Genomic DNA, 18,254 nt, shown 5'->3' with positions numbered 1-18,254 from the left:
GTGGTCAATGGTGATCAGTGCTAAAAATATGCACAGTAACTGTACTAATGACACTGACTGGGAAGGGGTTAACATCAAGGGGCGATTAAAGGGTTAAATGTGTTCCTAGGGCAGTGGTGGCGAACCTTGGCACTCCAGATGTTTTGGAAGTACATTTCCCCATGATGCTCAACTACACTGTAGAGTACATGAGCATCATGGGAAATGTAGTTCCAAAACATCTGGGGTGCCAAGGTTTGCCATCACTGGTCTAGGGAGTGCTTACTGTGTGGGGGAGGTACTTCTACTGTGGGAAGGCAGAGATCCATGTTCCTGTTTTGAGAAACACAGGATCACTATCTCCCCTCCTCACAGAATGGCGCTCTGCCTGGTTTACATAGGTAGATCTCCTTTCTGTCTCTCTTGGGAACAATCAGATCTCATTTGCTGGACCCACTGATTGCCTCCCTCTGTGTCCAATTACAGCGGAAATGGGGTTGTTGAGGGCACCTACAGGTACGTGATTCTGTGCAGAGGAGCCACTTTGCCGCTGTATATATCGTACACAGTCATGTTGGAACAGGAAGGCGCCATCCCAAAACTGTTCCTACAAAGTTGGGGGTATGAAATTGTCCAAAATGTCTTGGTATGCTGACACCTAAAGAGTTCCCTTCACTGGAACTAAGGGGCCAAGCCCAACCCCTAAAAAAACTACCCCAAACCATAATCCCCCCCTCCACCAAATGATTTGGACCAGTGCATAAAGCAGGGTCCAAAACCACTTCAATACCGGGCACTTTCACCCCCTTCCTGCCCAGGCCATTTTTCAGCTTTCAGTGCTGTCACACTTTGAATGACAATTGCACGGCCATGTGAAATTGTTATCATTTTCTTTACACAAATAGAGCTTTCTTTTGGTGGTATTTAATCACTCCTGTTTTTTTTTCCTGAAAGAAATTTTAAAAAGGCAAAAAATTCAAAAAAAAAAAAATTTTTTTTTTAGTTTCTGTCAGTAAATTTTGTAAATAAGTAATTTTTCTCCTTCACTGATGGGTGCTGATGAGGCTGCGCTGATGAGGAGGCACGAATATGCCACACTTATGGACACTGATAGGTGGCATTGATATGTGGCACTGATGAGTACTGATGGGTGGCACTGGTGGGCACTGATTGGCGGCACTGATGGGCAGCAATGATGGGCATTTATGGGCAGCACTGATAGCCAGCACTGACTTGCATCACTATTGGCACTGGTGGGCATTAATGGGTGGCATTGATGGGCAGCAGTGATGAGCATTGATGGGCAGCACTGATAGCCAGCACTGACTGGCATCACTATTGGCCACTGATTGCTGGCACTGGTGGGCACTCAATTGTAATGATGTATTATGTATATTATGTATTATGTGTATTATGTAATGATTATCAGTGCCCTGATTACATACCTAGCAAGATTGCCTATGGCCATATCACCCTGAATGCGCTCGATCTCGTCTGACCTCGGTTGCTAAGCAGGGTCGGGCCTGGTTAGTACATGGATGGTAGGCCGTCTGGGAATACCAGGTGGCGTAGGCTTTTTTTTATTATGTTGTTGGCGTCAACGACCTGTTTTATTTTTCTGCTTGTTTGCTGAGGTGAACATCTTGGCGTTTGTCAAGAGGGTTGAGAGTGGCCAGCAAGATTGTCTATGGCCACATCACCCTGAATGAGCCTGATTTCGGATGCTAAGCAGGGCCAGACCTGGTTAGTATCTGGATGGGAGACTGCCTGGGAATACCAGGTGCAATAGGATTTTTTTAATATGTTTTTGGCGTTGACGACATTTTTTATTTTTAAGTTGTTTGCTGAGGTGACCATCTTGGCGTTTGTCAAGAGGGTTGAGAGTGGCCAGCAAGATCAGCTATGGCCACATCACCCTGAATGCGCCCGATCTCGTCTAATCTCGGATGCTAAGCAGGGTCAGGCCTGGTTAGTACCTGGATGGGAGACTGCCTGGGAATACCAGGTACCGTAGGCTTTTTTCTAATATGTTGTCGGCATCGACGACCTATTTTATTTTTCTGCTTCTTTGCCGAGGTGACCATCTTGCCGTTTTTCAAGAGGGTTGAGAGTGGCTAGCAGGATCGCCCATGGCCACATCATCCTGAATGCGCCTGATCTTGTATGATCTTGGATAATAAGCAGGGTCAGGCCTGGTTTGTTCCAGGATGGGAGACCGCCTGGGAATACCAGGTGCCGTACATTCTTTTTTTAATATGTTGGTGGTGTCGAAGACCTGCTTTATTTTTCGGCTTGTTTGCCAAGGTGACCATCTTGGCGTTTGTCAAGAGGTTTAAGAGTGGCCAGCAAGATTGCCTACTGTACATCACCCTGAATGCGCCCAATCGCGCCCAATCTCGTCTGATCTCGGATGCTAAGCAGGGTCGGGCCTGGTTAGTTCCTGGATGGGAGACCACTTCGGAATACTAGGTGTCATAGGCATTTTTTTTTTTTTTTTAATTAAATGTAAAACATTTATCCAACTTTTATTTCATGTTTCTTAAAACTATTCTTATATCTTACTCCCAATATTTCACTGAAATTATATTAAAGTGATACTACCCCCCCCCCCCTCCCCTTTCCCCTTGTCAGTAGTGTCCCTGCTCCTGATATCCTGGTCTTTATGGTCTTAGTTGTGCGGAGAAACTCCAATCCCGCTTAAATTGTTTCCAACCTCCCCATTTTTTTAGAAATATTACCCTTTCCTCTTCTTCTCTCAAACACAGGCTTTCCATATTATATATTTCTTCTACCGCATCTACCCACTCCCATGTTGTTGGGCACTCTACCTCTCGCCATTTTTTAGGGATCAGTTTTTTCGCAGCGTTTAATAGATGCGGGATGATTGTGTCCTGGTATTGTTTAACCCCAACCTCCGTGCCATGAAAGAGTACTACCCAGGGGTCTGGTTTCAATGCTGTTTGAGTTATTTCCTTAATCATTTGAAGGATCTTTTCCCAGTATAGTTTAATTTTGGCACACTCCCACCAAATGTGTGTCATGGTACCTGTTTTCCCACAGCCCCGCCAGCACTCGGCGGTCCCGCCTAGCTGGAATTTAGATACCTTATCCGGGGTGTTATACCATCGGGAGATAAGTTTGTAGTTCATCTCAGCTGTTTTATTATCCCTTGCCGAGCGGTGTGTCATTTTCAATATTTTATTTATTGTTTCTTTACCTTTTTGTGATCCCAATTCCCTTTCCCATTTATTTATATATGGCGGCGTATCTTTCCAGCTGGTCCGCATCAATAGCCCATATAGCTTTGATATTATACCCTTTGCACTGTCAGCCGTACAAAGTTGTTCCACCCCTGTCAAATCCTTTTCAGATCTAATCGGCTGGGGTAGTTTTTCTATGAAACGGGTCAGCTGGAGATATCGCCACCTATCCCTTCTCATAAATCCCATGTGCACTAACTCTTCATGTGAAAGAAGTTTCCCTTTTTTAATTATATCTTTTATTTGTGACCCCTCTAATCTTATCCAGTTCCCTCCTATCACCCCTCTACCCGGTGGGAAATATTCGTTGTCTTTTAAGGTTATCAGTGGCGAATTATAGTGTCCATTTAATCTTTTATACTCCTTATCCCATATCTTCAGTGCAATCTGTGTTAACTTATTTGTGTCTATATCTAGTACCCTGTATTTTGGGGGATTCCATATTATCTTATTTAATTGTGCTTTACTGTATGTATATTCTAAATTAACCCATCTTTTTTCCTCTTTTTTTTTCCCTTTTACCCATTCTACAATTCTTGACAAGACCACCGCCTGATAGTAATATTGTAAATCAGGGACCGCTAATCCTCCCCTCCCTTTTTCTTGTTTTAATACTCCATGGGAGATCCTAGGTTTTTTATTATTCCATATAAATTTGCTCATTATTGCTTTTAATTTTTTGAAATAGCTGGGTGGGATTTCAACTGGCAACATCTGGAATTTATATACAATTTTTGGAAGAATAAACATTTTATACACGTTTATTCGACCTATCCACGAGATCGATCTATTACTTGCTCTTCTGAGTTCAGTTTTTATTTCATTCAGTAAAGGGATATAATTTAGGCAGTATATCTTATCCAGAGTGTTTGCCAATTTTACTCCCAGGTATTTCAGATCTTTTGTCCATTTAAATTTACTTTGTTCTTGGATTAGTTGTACTTCCGTCGCACCTACATTTATATTAAGGATTTCAGATTTTATTTGGTTAATTTTGAAGTTTGATAATTTCCCGTACTCATCCAGGGCCTTTGTTATCTTGGGCAGAGAATCTACTGGGTTACTTATATAAAACAACACGTCGTCTGCATATGCTGCAAGTTTATGTTCCTCTTGCTCAGCCTTAATTCCGCTTATTTCCGGGTTGTTTCTGATTGTTGCGAGTAGGGGTTCCAACGAGAGCACAAAAAGAAGAGGTGACAGTGGGCATCCCTGTCTGGTCCCATTTTCCATCTCAAAGGAAGAGGAGGGCAACCCGTTGATGTTTACAGTCGCTGTCGGGTGGTCATACATCATTTTAATCCATCTGGCCATCCTAGGGCCTATGCCCATTTTGTCCATTGTCTGGAACATGAATCCCCAATCGACTCTATCAAAGGCCTTTTGGGCATCTGTTGATAGTAGTAGCGCCGGGGGTTCCGTCTTCTTCCTTTGAGATAGAATCAATAAAGTTCTTACCCCATTGTCCTTTCCCTCTCTCCCGGGGATAAACCCAGTCTGATCTGGATGTACTAGTATATTCATTACTTTTTTCATTCTATTTGCTAACACCTTAGCAAATAGTTTAGTATCCTCATTAAGGAGTGATATTGGTCTGTAACTTGCGCACTTGGTCTCGTCTTTTCCTTCTTTCCGTATGATCGTTATTGAGGCAGATAGCGCCTCTTTACTCATGGCGTACTCTGTCCCAATCCCGTTCATATACTTACAGAGTTTCGGTACTAGTATATTCTTAAACCTCTTGTAGTAACTAATTGTCAGACCGTCTGGTCCCGGGCTTTTCCCAGGAGCTGATTCCGCTAATACCTCATTTATTTCTGCTTCCGTTATGGGGTTTTCTAAGTATTCTTTATCAATTTCACTGATCCTGGGGAGTCTCGCCTTATTTAAATATTTATCAGTTTCTTTTAGTTTACCTTCTTTATCTATTGAGTTGTTTTTTACCGCATATAATTTCCCGTAATATGTTTTGAATGATTCGGCTATTTCTTTTGAAGCGTATACCATGTCCCCGGTTTCTGTTTGAATTTTCTCTATGTAGTTCGTAGCTTTTTTCTTTTGGAGCATCCTGGCTAGATATTTAGTGGGTTTGTTTTCTTCTTGATACCTCACTTTATTAAGTTGATTATAAAATTTTTTAGTTTCTTGTTCCATTAACCCACGTAGTTCTTCTCTCCTGGACGTTAATTTTTGATATAGCTTTTTATCTGTAAGCCCCATTTTATGTTGTTGTTCTAATCTGAGGATTTCCTCTCTGAGTTTATTGCCCCTCTCTATACGTTCTTTTTTTTTCCGCGAGCCTCGTGCAATCAAAATCCCCCGAATATACGCCTTATGGGCATCCCACAGGACCTGCCCAGAGATTCCTTCGGTCTCATTCATCAAAAAGTACTTCTCTAATTCCTTACTCACTACTTCCCCCCCCCTCCTTATCAAAAATCAACGTGTCATTTAGTCGCCACCTAGAGAAACATTTACTTTGTCCGGGAATCTGCATTTTCATTTTTAAAGGCGCGTGATCTGACTGTGTTGTTATTTCTATACTTGTTTCTAGTACCATCTCTAGGGCTCTGTGTTCCACAAGAATATAATCAATCCTTGAGTACGACCCGTGTACTGGGGAGAAGAATGTGTAGTCCCTTATTTTGGGGTGTTGTGCCCTCCATACATCAACTAGTTGGTTTTTATTCAAATTTTGAATTAACCTTTTTAATTGAGTGCTATTCCTTCCCAGTACCCGGGACGTGCTGTCAAGTATGGGGTCTAGACAGAGATTCAGATCTCCCATTATAACTACATGGCCACTTTTAAATTCTTGTATTTTGGCCAGTATTCCCCTCAAAAAATTGATAGGGTTTTTATTTGGGGAGTAAATGTTAGCCAGTGTATACCTAATATTTCCTAATTTTCCTTTCAGAAATAGATATCTTCCTTCTGGGTCTGCTTCTCTTCCTTCTACAGTGAATCGAATATCCTTACCGAATCCTATTGCTACTCCTCTTGCCCTCTTTGAGATCGTATCCCCATAGTACCATTTCGGGTGGTCTTTAGAGTAAAGCCTACTCCTTGACGTATGTGTTATATGTGTCTCCTGGAGAAAGATCACATCTGCCTCTAGTTGTTTTAGTTCTACCAGGATTTTATGCCTCTTTTTTGCTGTGTTGAGCCCCCTAACATTATAAGACAGGAAGTTTAATTCCAGTTTCCTTTTATCCGTATTCTCTGTCCTGACCATGTTTTCGTTTTTCTTTTCCTTCCCTCCTTTTTTCCCTCAGGGTTTCACTACTGACATCTTCTTCCCTCCCCTTCCCTCCCGTATCCCTCTCCCCCATAACCCCCTTTCCCACCCACCTCCTCATCCTCCCACCCCCCCCCCCCCTGGTTTTGGCCGCCATACGGCCCTCGACTTATCAATTGGCCTCAAGACTCTGGCCATATCTAAGTCTTCGTGCTCTAAGGTGGGGTTCGCCTATTAGCCTCCTCTCCCTCCCTACTCAGAAGGGGGGGAGAGGGACTGCCCCCCCCACCGGTCAGACCCCCCACACCGCCTCCCCTCTCCACCCCCCCCCCCATCTCCCCCGAGATTTTTATCTCATCCTCTTCATTTTAACACTTGAGGTTAGTGACCTTTAAGGTATTTCCTCAAGCTCATCTGTCCAGCCGGGTAAACTTGGAATTTGAATCTCCAGTTTTTCACAGAATTCTCTTAACTCTTCGGGGAACCTTAATCTAGCTGTTATTCCATCTTTAAATGCCCACAGGCAAGCCGGGAAGCCCCATCTGTATCTAATATTTCGTGCTTTCATCTGTTCCAAGAGAGGTTTCAGGAGGCGTCTTCTGGCTAAAGTCTCAGATGCTAGGTCTGGAAAGATTTGTATTTCTGCTTCCATATATTTTAATGGGGGGTTACCCCTTAATTTTCTCCAGATCTCCGCTTTATCTTCGTAACGTTCAAACCTTACGATAATATCACGGGGTCTTCCCCTTCCAGTTTCTTCAGATCCCATCCTCCCGACCCGGTGCACCCTTTCTAACATAGGGAGTGCCTCCTCTGCATTCCCCAGTATGGGGCGAAGTATTTCTTTCAGAACCTCCCTTAGATCTTCTTTCTTGTTCTCTGGGACATTTCTTATTCTCAGATTTGGTCTTCTATTTCTATTTTCCTGATCTTCAAGTCGATAGAAAATTTTTCTCTGATTCCGAAAGATTGAATTGACTTGCGTCTGTACTTTATTTAACTTCTGTTCTTGGTTCTCAGTTCTTTCTTCCACGGCTTCCACTCTCGTTAGCAAATGTCCCAGATCGCTTCTTAGCATACTGATGTCTGATCTAATAGAGTTCTCCATTTTTTGGAGCATCTCCCTCATGGCGCCTTTTGTTATTCCCAGATCGTCCGTCTTTTGATCTTCATTTTTACTTAGTTCGAATTCGCTCTCCGTTGTCAATTCATCTCTGGATTGATCCGGGGTCTCCTCTATTGTTTTTTCCGCCCCCCTATTCTTTCCCTGGTTTGAAGGTACCTTTTCCTTTCCTCCTCCTCCTCTTGGGCTGGCTCCTTGGGTCATATATTGTTTTATGGTGCTTTCCGTGATGGAGCTTTTTGGGGTCTTGAGGCCCCCCTTAGCGGTTTGCTTTGAGGCTCTACTCATTTAGCTTTTTTTCGTTTCACGTGATCGTCTCCCCAGTTTGTTAATCTCCTCACGTCCTCTTTTCAACAACAGGTAGTTTGAGTCTATCAGCCGTTGTACTTCTATAAATGTTTCTCCTCCTAATTTGTGATCAGCTTGGAGCCAGTATTTTCTGTCCAAAACATTTATTTATTTATTTTTTTTTAATTTTTTTTTTGGGGACCGAAAAGGAGAGTCCAATATAAAGGTCTGTGGCGCCCCAGTGGAATTTGTCTCTTACATCATAATGTCCTCCGTCCCAATTACCTTAATACACGCCTATGGATCACATGCCATAATATTTCATTTATGGGTTACTGGGGGATTTCCCCGGCTTTTATGCCTCACCTGATGTTTTACCTCTTTGTTAGCAGGTCATCCAGTTCTATAGGGACAAACACACTGATATAGATTTATTTACTTTGAGAACTTCCTATTGGGCTCCCTGGAGGGAAAATAGAGGGAATGAGCAAGGAAAAAGGGAGATAGAATCGCTTTCCATGCAAATGGAGTCTTTCATATAGATTCCTGCAATCTATATCTATATTGCTCAACGGAGTTACACCTCTGCTCAGATGCTGGAGAGTGTGCAGTTTTTAGGCGACCGTGCAATTCTTTTTATTCAGGAGGGTTACCTTATGTTATACTCTTATCGTTTGCAGTTAGAGATCCAGATTGATTTTCTGAATTGATTAACTGGCAAGGAGATGTCCCATTCGTCCAATCAAGATCAAATGTCGTGCACATTTCATTCCCATTAAACGTTTTCAATGTGGTTAACAATATTCGTACATTTGCCCAGGGTATTCCCCTCACTCCCACCTACTGCCTTATATCTTTTATTTTATATCTGTTTGTTGTAGATCTCAGTAGGGAGTAAAGCGTTAATCTGGCTTATATGCCCCAGGTAAACCGTGTATTGTCATTTCATGCTTTCTTTTTACTTTTGTTCCAGTTTTATTACCCACAGTGGTTTAAGCAGGATTTTCTTTGAGACAATCACGTTTTACAGAGAGATATAGCACTTATCTATTAACACTCATTTATCTTCCTCGGCTCGCCCCAGCCTGGGGATAATCCTCCGCACTCTATTAAACTGCTGTTATGCTGTTTTCAAAGAAGTGGGAGAGCAGAGGGGAACGGTCTAATGACCTGCTGTCCACTTTCAATGCATTAATAGTATTTATACCATTCCTCTGACACATTCATGGCCTTGAGCCTGGTGGTTTTGTATTCAGTGTCTAATTACAAATAATCCCAGCGACAGGCACCATCTTTATGTATCCCAGAAAAAATATGTGTCATCCTTCATGTTGCCCCATTACTGCTGTTACATGTATTTCTTTACCCCTAACAAATTGGGCAAGTTATTTGTTTAATAGTACTGGTAGTTGTATAGGTATACAGCACTTATCTTTATCTGGATATCTTCAGTTATCTCCCTCCGGTTTTCCCAGCCAGCCTGCTACGTTCTTTTAAGCTGCGCATTCCAGAGAGACGGGGGGGGGGGAGCGGCAGGGAGGAGAGCGGTGTCAGCTGTTATCTCCGAGCGGCGGGTAGGCAGATTCCGGAGCGGTGATTTGCGGCGGTGTCATTCATAACCGGAGCCTCTCACTCTCCGGCGTGTTTCCGCTCTGCATTCCTCTTCCGCACGCCGCACGCCTTCTCCTTCTCAGCCTCCTCGTAACCCCTCCCTCCTGCTAGAGCGTTCCTACGTCATCTCCCCGAGAGGTCAGTTGCTTCTAAAAACGGCATTTTTTTAATATGTTGTTGGCGTCGACGACCTGTTTGATTTCTCTGCGTGTTTGCCGAGGTGACCATCTTGGCGTTTGTCAAGAGGGTTGAGAGTGGCCAGTATGATCGCCTATGGCCACATCACCCCGAATGCACCCGATCTTGTCTGACCTCGGATACTAAGCAGGGTCAGGTCTGGTTAGTACCTGGTTGGGAGACTGCCTGGGAATACCAGATGCCGTAGGCTTTTTTTAATATGTTGTTGGCGTCGACGACCTGTTTTGTTTTTCTGCTTGTTTGCAGAGGTGACCATCTTGGCGTTTGTCAAGAGGGTTGAGAGTGGCCAGCAAGACTGCCTACAGCCACATCACCCTGAATGCGCCCGATCTCGTTTGATCTCGGATGCTAAGCAGGGTCGGGCCTGATTAGTACCTGGATGGGAGACCGCCTGGGAATACCACGTGCCGTAGGCTTTATTTTATATGTTGTTGTTGGCGTCGACGACCTGTTTTATTTTTCTGCTTGTTTGCTGAGGTGACCATCTTGGCATTTGTCAAGAGGGTTGAGAGTTGCCAGCAAGATCGCCTATGGCCAAATCACCCTGAATGCGCCTGATCTTGTCTGATCTCGGATGCTGAGCAGGGTCGAACCTGGTTAGTACCTGGATGTGATTCCGCCTGGGAATACCAGGTTCTGTAGGCATTTTTTTAATATGTTGTTGGCGTCGACGACCTGTTTAATTTTTCTGCTTGTTTCCCGAGATGACCATCTTGGCGTTTGTCAAGAGGGTTGAGAGTGGCAAGCAAGATCGCCTATGGCCACATCACCCTGATTGCGCTGATCTCGTCTGATCTCGGATGCTAAGCAGGGTCGTGCCTGGTTAGTACCTGGATGGGAGACCGCCTGGGAATACCAGGTGCCGTAAGCTTTTTTTTTAATATGTTGTTGGCGTCGACGACCTGTTTAAACTTTCTGCTTGTTTGCTGAGGTGACCATCTTAGCATTTGTCAAGAGGGTTGAGAGTAGCCACCAAAATCCCCTACAGCCACATCACCATGAATGTTCCCGATTTCGTCCGATCTCGGATGCTAAGCAGGATTGGGTCTGGTTAATATCTGGATGGAAGACCGCCTGGGAATACCAGGTGCCGTTAGCTTTTTTTTAATATGTTGTTGGCATCAACCACCTGTTATGTTTTTCTGCTTGTTTGCTGAGGTGACCATCTTAGCATTTGTCAAGAGGGTTGAGAGTGGCTAACAAGATTGCCTACGACCACATCACCCTGAATTCGCCCGATCTCGTCTGATCTCGGATGCTAAGCAGGGTCAGGCCTGGATAGTACCTGGATGGGAGACCCCCTGGGGATTCCGGGTGCCGTAGGCTTTTTTTTAATATGTTGTTGACGTCGACGACCTGTTTTATTTTTCTGCTTGTTTGCCAAGGTGACCATCTTGGCGTTTGTCAAGAGGGTTGAGAGTGGCTAGCAAGATCGCCTACGACCACATCACTCTGAATTCGCCCAATTTCGTCTGATCTCGGATGCTAAGCAGGGTCGGGCCTGGTTAGTATTTGGATATGAGCCTGGGAATACCAGGTGCCGTAGGCTTTTTTTTTTATGTGTTGTTGGCGTCGACGACCTGTTTTATTTATTTTTTTGTTCCTCAAATTTTTTTTTTTTTTTTTTTAAGTAACAGCAAGCAAATACAAGACAATGTTAAAACATCAATCCGTTCAGGGCACATTTACTGGTCAACATGACCTTACATTTTCTCAGTAACAAGCCAATGTTGTAGTAATCATATACAGTAAATTCCAAACAATAAGTTTCCAATTAGGTAACTGTAAATATTGTATCACCTGGGTACTCGCCTTCATTCCAGCTTACCTAAGTGAGTACTGCACCCTATTTGCGCTCTGATCCGTTGCACCCATGATGTCAATTGCGCGTATGGTTGCTAGCAACTCCTACCAGACAGCGAGGGGGCCTGGGAGCCCCAATAACATTTGGTTGTTTGTCCCTAAGACTCCCAAGGGTGAGTGATGCCTGCTGACATGGCTCTCCAACCCCACCTACCTCGCTGCAATCTCTATTAAGGATGCCTAGATGACCATAGGATGCGGTTGGTGCAGTATATGAGTTGGACAGGAGAAAAGGGAGGGGAAGGAGGGGGAAAAAAAGAGGGTGGGGGGTGGAGGCGGGAAGAGGAAGAGGGGGCCAGCTGGGACTTAGAGGGGGAAGACAATGAGCTGGGGGGTAAGGGGGAGAGGTTTGGACAAGCCCTCGGATGGGATGGGGGTGGGGTCGCCAACCAGCTACCCTCTCCTTCTCAATGAAGCAGCCAAGGGGGAAGTAACTGTACACTCCAGAGCATCAGCTATGTCCAGATAGGCAGTACCATAGGCACTACCCACTGGGGGAATGGCATTCAGGAAAAATCCCTCTTTCAGGGTTCTATTTTCTCTTAATTCTGCATTAAAGTAAGTTATCTTTGAGACGATTTGAAAGTCTGCCCCGCTTCCCAGACTGCTGAGAAGCTGGCTATTCTGTCATGTGCATGTGCCCTGTGAATCAGCTCCTCCATTGCCTCTATACGGCTAATGTGGTGAATCCAGCTTTTAATTGAGCGGGGGACATAGATCTCCAATGTACCGGAATACAGAGCCTTGCGGCATTGATCATATGCATCGCCAGGGACTTAAAATACTTATTTTGGGGAACTTTAGATAGATGCAGTAGATTTTGTGCAGGGGAGAACTCCAAAGCTCGGGACGAAATGTCTGTGGTTACCTCGTGGACTTGCCTCCAGTAAGGCTGAATTAAAGAGCATCCCCACCATATATGGAGGAGAGGGCCGGGCTCCTGACCACATCGCCAACATTGATCAGAAACTGTCGGAAAGATTCTATGGAGCAAGTCCGGGGTTTTGTACCATCTCGTTTTTAGTTTATATCCATTTTCTTGCGTGCTTACGTTAAGGGACCCTTTGTGGATGTATAAGTGTATGCGATCCCACTCTCCATCCGTTACCTCCCGGTCCAGCACGGACCCCGAGAAAGCCTGATCTGAGCGCCTACCAGAATGCTGCGTCTCAAACATGGATGCATACAGAGTTGAGATCACATGGTTCTGGGGAGTCGTGCTTGAACACAGGGCTTCAAACACAGTGGGCTTTGTCAGGTATCCCGGTCTCCCCGGATCATCTAAGAAATGCTTTAGCTGCATATAGGACCAGTGCGGGAATGACTTTGTGTTGGATAGCGTGGCTAAGTTGTGATGGCTCAAAAATTTGCCTCTCCGAAAGAACTGTTTCGCTACCATCTCTGTATACGGCCATTCCCGAGCTAAAAAGCTGGCAGATAACCCCGGGGGGAAGTCAGGTTTTCCCCTAATAGGGGTGATCGGGCACTCGGTGTGTGAAAGCGCTAGCGCCTTGCAGGCCCTGGTAAACTCCTGCAAGGTCGCCCCAACGAGAGGGTGCACAGGGAGCTGGGGTCCACTGGGCTGTTTGTTACACCAGGGAAGCGCTCGCAAGTCGTGACCTACAGCAAGTCATTCCAGTTCCACCCAGTCTTTGCAGTGCGTATGGATCTTCCAGTCAACTACCCTGGTCATGTGTACTGCCCAATAATAGCGCAGACCAATTCCTCCCTTAGCTTTGGGTAAAACAAGGTGATGTGGCTGTAAGCGATCTTGCTGGCCACTCTCAACCCTCTAGACAAACGCCAAGATGGTCACCTAGGCAAACAAGCAAAAAAATAAAACAGGTCGCCGATGCCAACAACATATTAAAAAAAAGCCTACAGCAACTGGTATTCCCAGGCGGTCTCCCATCCAGGTACTAACCAGTCCTGACCCTGCTTAGCATTCGAGATCAGACTAGATTGGGCACATTCAGCGTGATGAAGCCGTAGGCCAACTTGCTGGTCACTCCAAACCCTCTTGATAAATGTCAAGATGGTCACCTCGGCAAACAAGCAGAAAAATAAAACAAGTTGTCGATGCCAACAACATATTAAAAAAAAGCCTACGGCACCTGCTATTACCAGGCGGTCTCCCATCCAGGTACTAACAAGGCCCGACTCTGCTTAGCATCTGAGATCAGATGGTATCAGGCGCATTCAGGGTGATATGGCCATAGGGGATCTTGTTGGCCACTCTCAACCCTCTTGACAAATGCCAAGATGGTTACCTCGGCAAACAAGCAAAAAAGAAACAGGTCGTCAACGCCACCAACATATGAAAAAAAAAGCCTGCGGCACCTGGTATTCCCAGGTGGTGTCCTATCAAGGCACTATCCAGGCCAGACCCTGCTTAGAATCTGAAATCAGACAAGATTTTGCACATTTAGAGTGATGTGATCGTAGGCGATCTTGCTGGCCACTCTCAACCCTCTTGACAAACGCCAAGATGGTGACCTCGGCAAACAAGCAGAAAAATAAAACAGGTTGTCGACGCCAATAACATATTAAAAAAAAGCCTACAGCACCTGCTATTCCCAGGCGGACTCCCATCCAGGTACTAACCAGGCCGACCCTGCTTTGGTTCCCTTAAGTAGCCTTCTGGGAGCCAAAACTGGTCGAACGGCGCATCTGCGCGCACCCGCGTGTAACCATGCGCCCGTTCGTGACCTCGCACACCCGCGTGTGCCCGTTCGTAACCTCGCACACCCGCGTGCACCCGTTCGTGTCATCGCGCACCCGTGTGCGCTCGTTCGTACCAACGCACACCCGCGTGCGCCCGTTTGCGCCAACGTGCGCCCTAGGATACCGGTTAGTTCCTACCATAGGAATTCTGCGGGCAGGCCTCCCATGTACCATTGGATTACCGGAACGACCATGACATTGCCCCCCCCCCCAAGGGGCAGCCTCCGGATGCCCAACTGTGCCATCTTACCCGGATGGGACTTCTCAAAGGCAACAATCAATCTCCTGGCATGGATATTGGATTCCGGCTCCCAGGAATTTTCCTCAGGCCCATACCCCTTCACTTTCACCAGAAATTGAATCTGATTACGTCTCCTGCAATCCAAAATGGATTCAACCTCGTATTCGACTTCTCCATCGATGATCACTTGTTCAGGGGGACCGACCTTTCCGGTTGGCAAAGGAATCTGGAACTGCAGGTTTGAGTAGGGCCACATGCAAAACCGGATGGATCTGAAATGATTCTGGTAACTTCAGCTCATATGCCACGCTATTCACCTTCCTTACAACTGGAAAGGGACCCACAAACCTTGGGCCCAATTTCTTGGACGGCAAGCCAGCTTCAAATTCAAGGTGGATAACCAAACCTGATCCCCGACCTTGAGATCAAGTTTCCCCCTTCTTTTTCTGTCAAACACCTCCTTGTTGTAGTTCTGAGTCTTTGTCATGGTCTCCTGTAGGAGCCTATTGTTTGCCTTGAAGAAGTTAAGGTTTTCTTGGACAGCTGGTACCGGGCATTCAGGGAGGTTGTTGGATAGGAACAGAGGATGAAAACCGTAATTTGCAAAAAACGGGGATTGCTTTGTGGCATAATGAACAGAATTATTTATGCGAATTCGGAAGGGGTAGAAGCGGAGCCCAGTCATCTTGAGAGAATGAGGAAAAGCAGCGCAAATACTGTTCCAGCGTCTGATTCTTTCTCTCAGTTTGGCCATTGGTTTGGGGATGATAGGCAGAGGAGAAGCAGAGATCTATCTTCAGAGTCCCACAAAGTGCCCTCCAGAACTTGGAAGTGAATTGCACCCCCCCTATCTGACGTGATATTTGCGGGGATGCCATGGAGCCTCACAATTTCCCTGATAAACGTCTTGGCCGTCTCTGCGGCAGAGGGAGTGCCCTTCATTGGCAAAAAGTGGGCCATTTTAGATCCTTTGATCCATTTAGAGTCTATCCACCACCACAAAGACAGTAGAATAATTCTCCGTAAGTGGCAGCTCGACAATGAAGTCCATGGAGATCATCCTCCATGGTCTGTCCGGGACGGGTAACGGCTTCAACAAACCCCATGCTTTATACTTAATGCCCTTGTCCTGAATGCAGGTGACACATACCTCCACATACTCTTTACAATCCTTCTTCAATTTTGGCCACCAGAACGCACGTTGAAGCAGTTCAGTGGTCTTAAGTACCCCAAAATTGCCAGCCAGTAAGTGGTCGTGACAGGAACTCAGGACCGAAACTCGCACTTCCTGCGGGACGTAGATCTTATCCTCATACCATAGGAGGTCATCCCTGGCCAGTAGGGGGGTATCAGGCGGAAAAACAGCACTAGAGGAAGCTTGCTTGATTTGGGACAATAAATCCCCCTGGAGCAGGGGGAAGTTTCCTGAGGACAGGATGGTGTCTGGGGACAAAGGAGTTTCAGGTTCGCTGTACATAGATGACAAGAGGTCAGGCTTGGTGTTCTTCGAACCGGGCCGATAGGTGATATGGAACGAGAATCTGGTGAAGAAAAGTGCCCACCTGGCCTGTCGTGGTCTCAGTCTTTTAGCAGTCTTCAAGTATTCTAGATTCTTATGATCCGTATACACAAGGATCGGGTGGGCTGCTCCTTCCAGAAGATAGCGCCATTCTTCAAGTGCCGCTTTAATAGCCAGTAGCTCACGATCACCTACGTCGTAGTTCCTCTCTGCCTCGGATAATTTACGAGAGAAGAATGTGACTGGGTGCAGAAGGGATTTAGGCCCTTGTCTCTGAGAAAGCACTGCTATCTCTGAGGCATCCACTTCTAAGATATATGGTAGGGTCGAGTCGGGATGCTTTAGAACTGAGGCTGAGATCAACAAGTCCTTCAGAGTAGTAAAGGCTTCGTGAGCTTCGGGAGTCCAATGAAATTTTAAGCCCTGCTTGGTCAGTCCTGTGATGGGAGAAATGATAGTGGAGAATCCCTTTATGAATTTCCTATAAAAGTTTGCGAAGCCCACAAACCGTTGGATCCCCTTCCTGTCAGTAGGTGCGGGCCAGTCCCAGATGGCAGAAACCTTCTGGGGGTCCATCTTAATGTCTTCCACTGAGATGATCAGACCAAGGAACTGGATACTTCGTTGCCCAAAGACACATTTTTCTGGCTTGGCGTAAAGACCGTGAAGTCGGAGTCTCGATAAAACGTTTCTAACGTGTTCCCGATGTTCGGCTAGGGAGGAAGAAAAGATTACAATATCATCCAAATAGATAATTATGAATAGATCAAGGTAGTCTCTGAAAATGTCGTTTACAAAGTGTTGGAACGTGGCGGGGGCGTTGCACAGACCAAAAGGCATAACCAAATATTCGAAGTGCCCGAAACGTGTACGGAAGGTGGTCTTCCACTCATCTCCCCTCCGAATGCCAAAGAGATTGTAGGCATCCTGAAGATCCAACTTGGAAAATACTACAGCTGATCCCAGTCTTTGAAACAATTCGGGCACTAAAGGCAAAGGATATCGGTTCTTGATGGTGACCTTATTAAGTGCCCAATAATCAACACAAGGATGTAGGGAGTGGTCTTTCTTCTCAACGAAGAAGATTCCTGCACCCGCCGGGAAGGTGGAAGGTCAGATGAACCTCTTCTCCATGTTGTCATCCAGGTAAGACCTCAGGGTCCCTAATTCCATTTCTGATAGAGGAAAAATTCTTCCAAAGGGAATCTCTGCTCCGGGAAGTAGTTCTATCGAACGGTCGTATGGCCTATGTGGAGGTAGGGTTTCTGTACCCTTCTTACTAAAAACGTCCAGGAAGCTGTGATAGATTTCGGGTACAGCTTGTCGGACCTCAGCGTCTACTTACATGCAAAGTAGAGGAGAAGGGGCTTCGTTGACAACCAGAAGACAATGCTGGAGACAGTAGGGTGAGAGAAATTCGATTTTCCCAGAGATCCAGTTGATTCGTGGATTGTGGACTCTCAGCCAGGGCATGCCTAGTATGATAGAAAATAGAGGAGACTTGATGACGTCTAAGCACAGTAACTCCTGGTGAGTCCCGGCAATGGTGGTAAGCAAAGGTGAAGTCTCCTGGGTCACCGGTCTGGATTCAAGGGTAGAGCCATCAGCCAGATACACAGAAAGTCCTTTTGCCCTAGGCCGAAGGGGAATGTCATATTTTAAGGCGAAGGACGAGTCCATGAAGCCACTACAGGCCCCAGAATCAATTATTGCGCTGGTTCGGATAGTCCCTCCTGGGAGCTGCAAGAGAATAGGAACAGCCAGATGAGAAGCACTGTTCGGCAAAACAGGAGGAAGAGCAGGAGAGATGGAAAAGCACTTACAAGGTTTAGCAGGGCAAGTGCGAACATAATGTCCTGGTTCTCCACAGTACAGGCAAAGGTTGCCCGCCCGACGGCGTTGGCGCTCTTCAGGTGTCAAGGAAGGTCGGAGCAAACCCAGCTGCATGGGTTCTGGAGTGTCCAGGGTGGCCGTAGCTGGAGCAGAAGAGGCTGAATGGGAGGAACTAGGCACTCGTGGTAACATCCAAACAGGACGAGGGGTTGCAGAAGAACGTTCCAAGCGACACTCTCTTAGGCGTCTGTCAATCTGAACGGATAGGTCTATGAGGGCTTCCAGAGTCTCAGGGATGCCCACTCGGGCCAGTTCATCTTTCAAAGGCTCTGAAAGACCCATACGAAACTGGTATCGTAAGGCAGCATTATTCCAAT

At 45.9% G+C, this 18,254-nt stretch overlaps 10 pseudogenes; 8 read left to right on the top strand and 2 right to left on the bottom strand.

Moving 5' to 3' along the window:
* Nucleotides 1–1,435: 1,435 nt before the first annotated feature.
* On the top strand, nucleotides 1,436–1,554 carry LOC143957223 (5S ribosomal RNA; annotated as a pseudogene).
* Nucleotides 1,555–1,877: 323 nt separating this feature from the next.
* LOC143957296 (5S ribosomal RNA) lies at nucleotides 1,878–1,996 on the top strand (annotated as a pseudogene).
* Nucleotides 1,997–9,768: 7,772 nt separating this feature from the next.
* On the top strand, nucleotides 9,769–9,887 carry LOC143957300 (5S ribosomal RNA; annotated as a pseudogene).
* A 107-nt stretch (nucleotides 9,888–9,994) lies between these two features.
* On the top strand, nucleotides 9,995–10,113 carry LOC143957667 (5S ribosomal RNA; annotated as a pseudogene).
* A 110-nt stretch (nucleotides 10,114–10,223) lies between these two features.
* On the top strand, nucleotides 10,224–10,342 carry LOC143957505 (5S ribosomal RNA; annotated as a pseudogene).
* Nucleotides 10,343–10,450: 108 nt separating this feature from the next.
* Nucleotides 10,451–10,568, top strand: LOC143957461 (5S ribosomal RNA; annotated as a pseudogene).
* A 336-nt stretch (nucleotides 10,569–10,904) lies between these two features.
* LOC143957364 (5S ribosomal RNA) lies at nucleotides 10,905–11,023 on the top strand (annotated as a pseudogene).
* Nucleotides 11,024–11,131: 108 nt separating this feature from the next.
* LOC143957646 (5S ribosomal RNA) lies at nucleotides 11,132–11,246 on the top strand (annotated as a pseudogene).
* A 2,189-nt stretch (nucleotides 11,247–13,435) lies between these two features.
* LOC143957518 (5S ribosomal RNA) lies at nucleotides 13,436–13,554 on the bottom strand (annotated as a pseudogene).
* A 108-nt stretch (nucleotides 13,555–13,662) lies between these two features.
* Nucleotides 13,663–13,781, bottom strand: LOC143957320 (5S ribosomal RNA; annotated as a pseudogene).
* Nucleotides 13,782–18,254: the final 4,473 nt, after the last annotated feature.

Source organism: Lithobates pipiens, unplaced genomic scaffold (genome assembly GCF_037356315.1).
Source record: "Lithobates pipiens isolate NorthernLeopardFrog02 unplaced genomic scaffold, aLitPip1_a1.2 Scaffold_52, whole genome shotgun sequence".
Classification (NCBI taxonomy): Eukaryota; Metazoa; Chordata; class Amphibia; order Anura; family Ranidae; genus Lithobates; species Lithobates pipiens.
The sequence above is the reverse complement of the archived record's forward strand: the minus strand, read 5'-3'. Positions and strand labels throughout refer to the sequence as shown.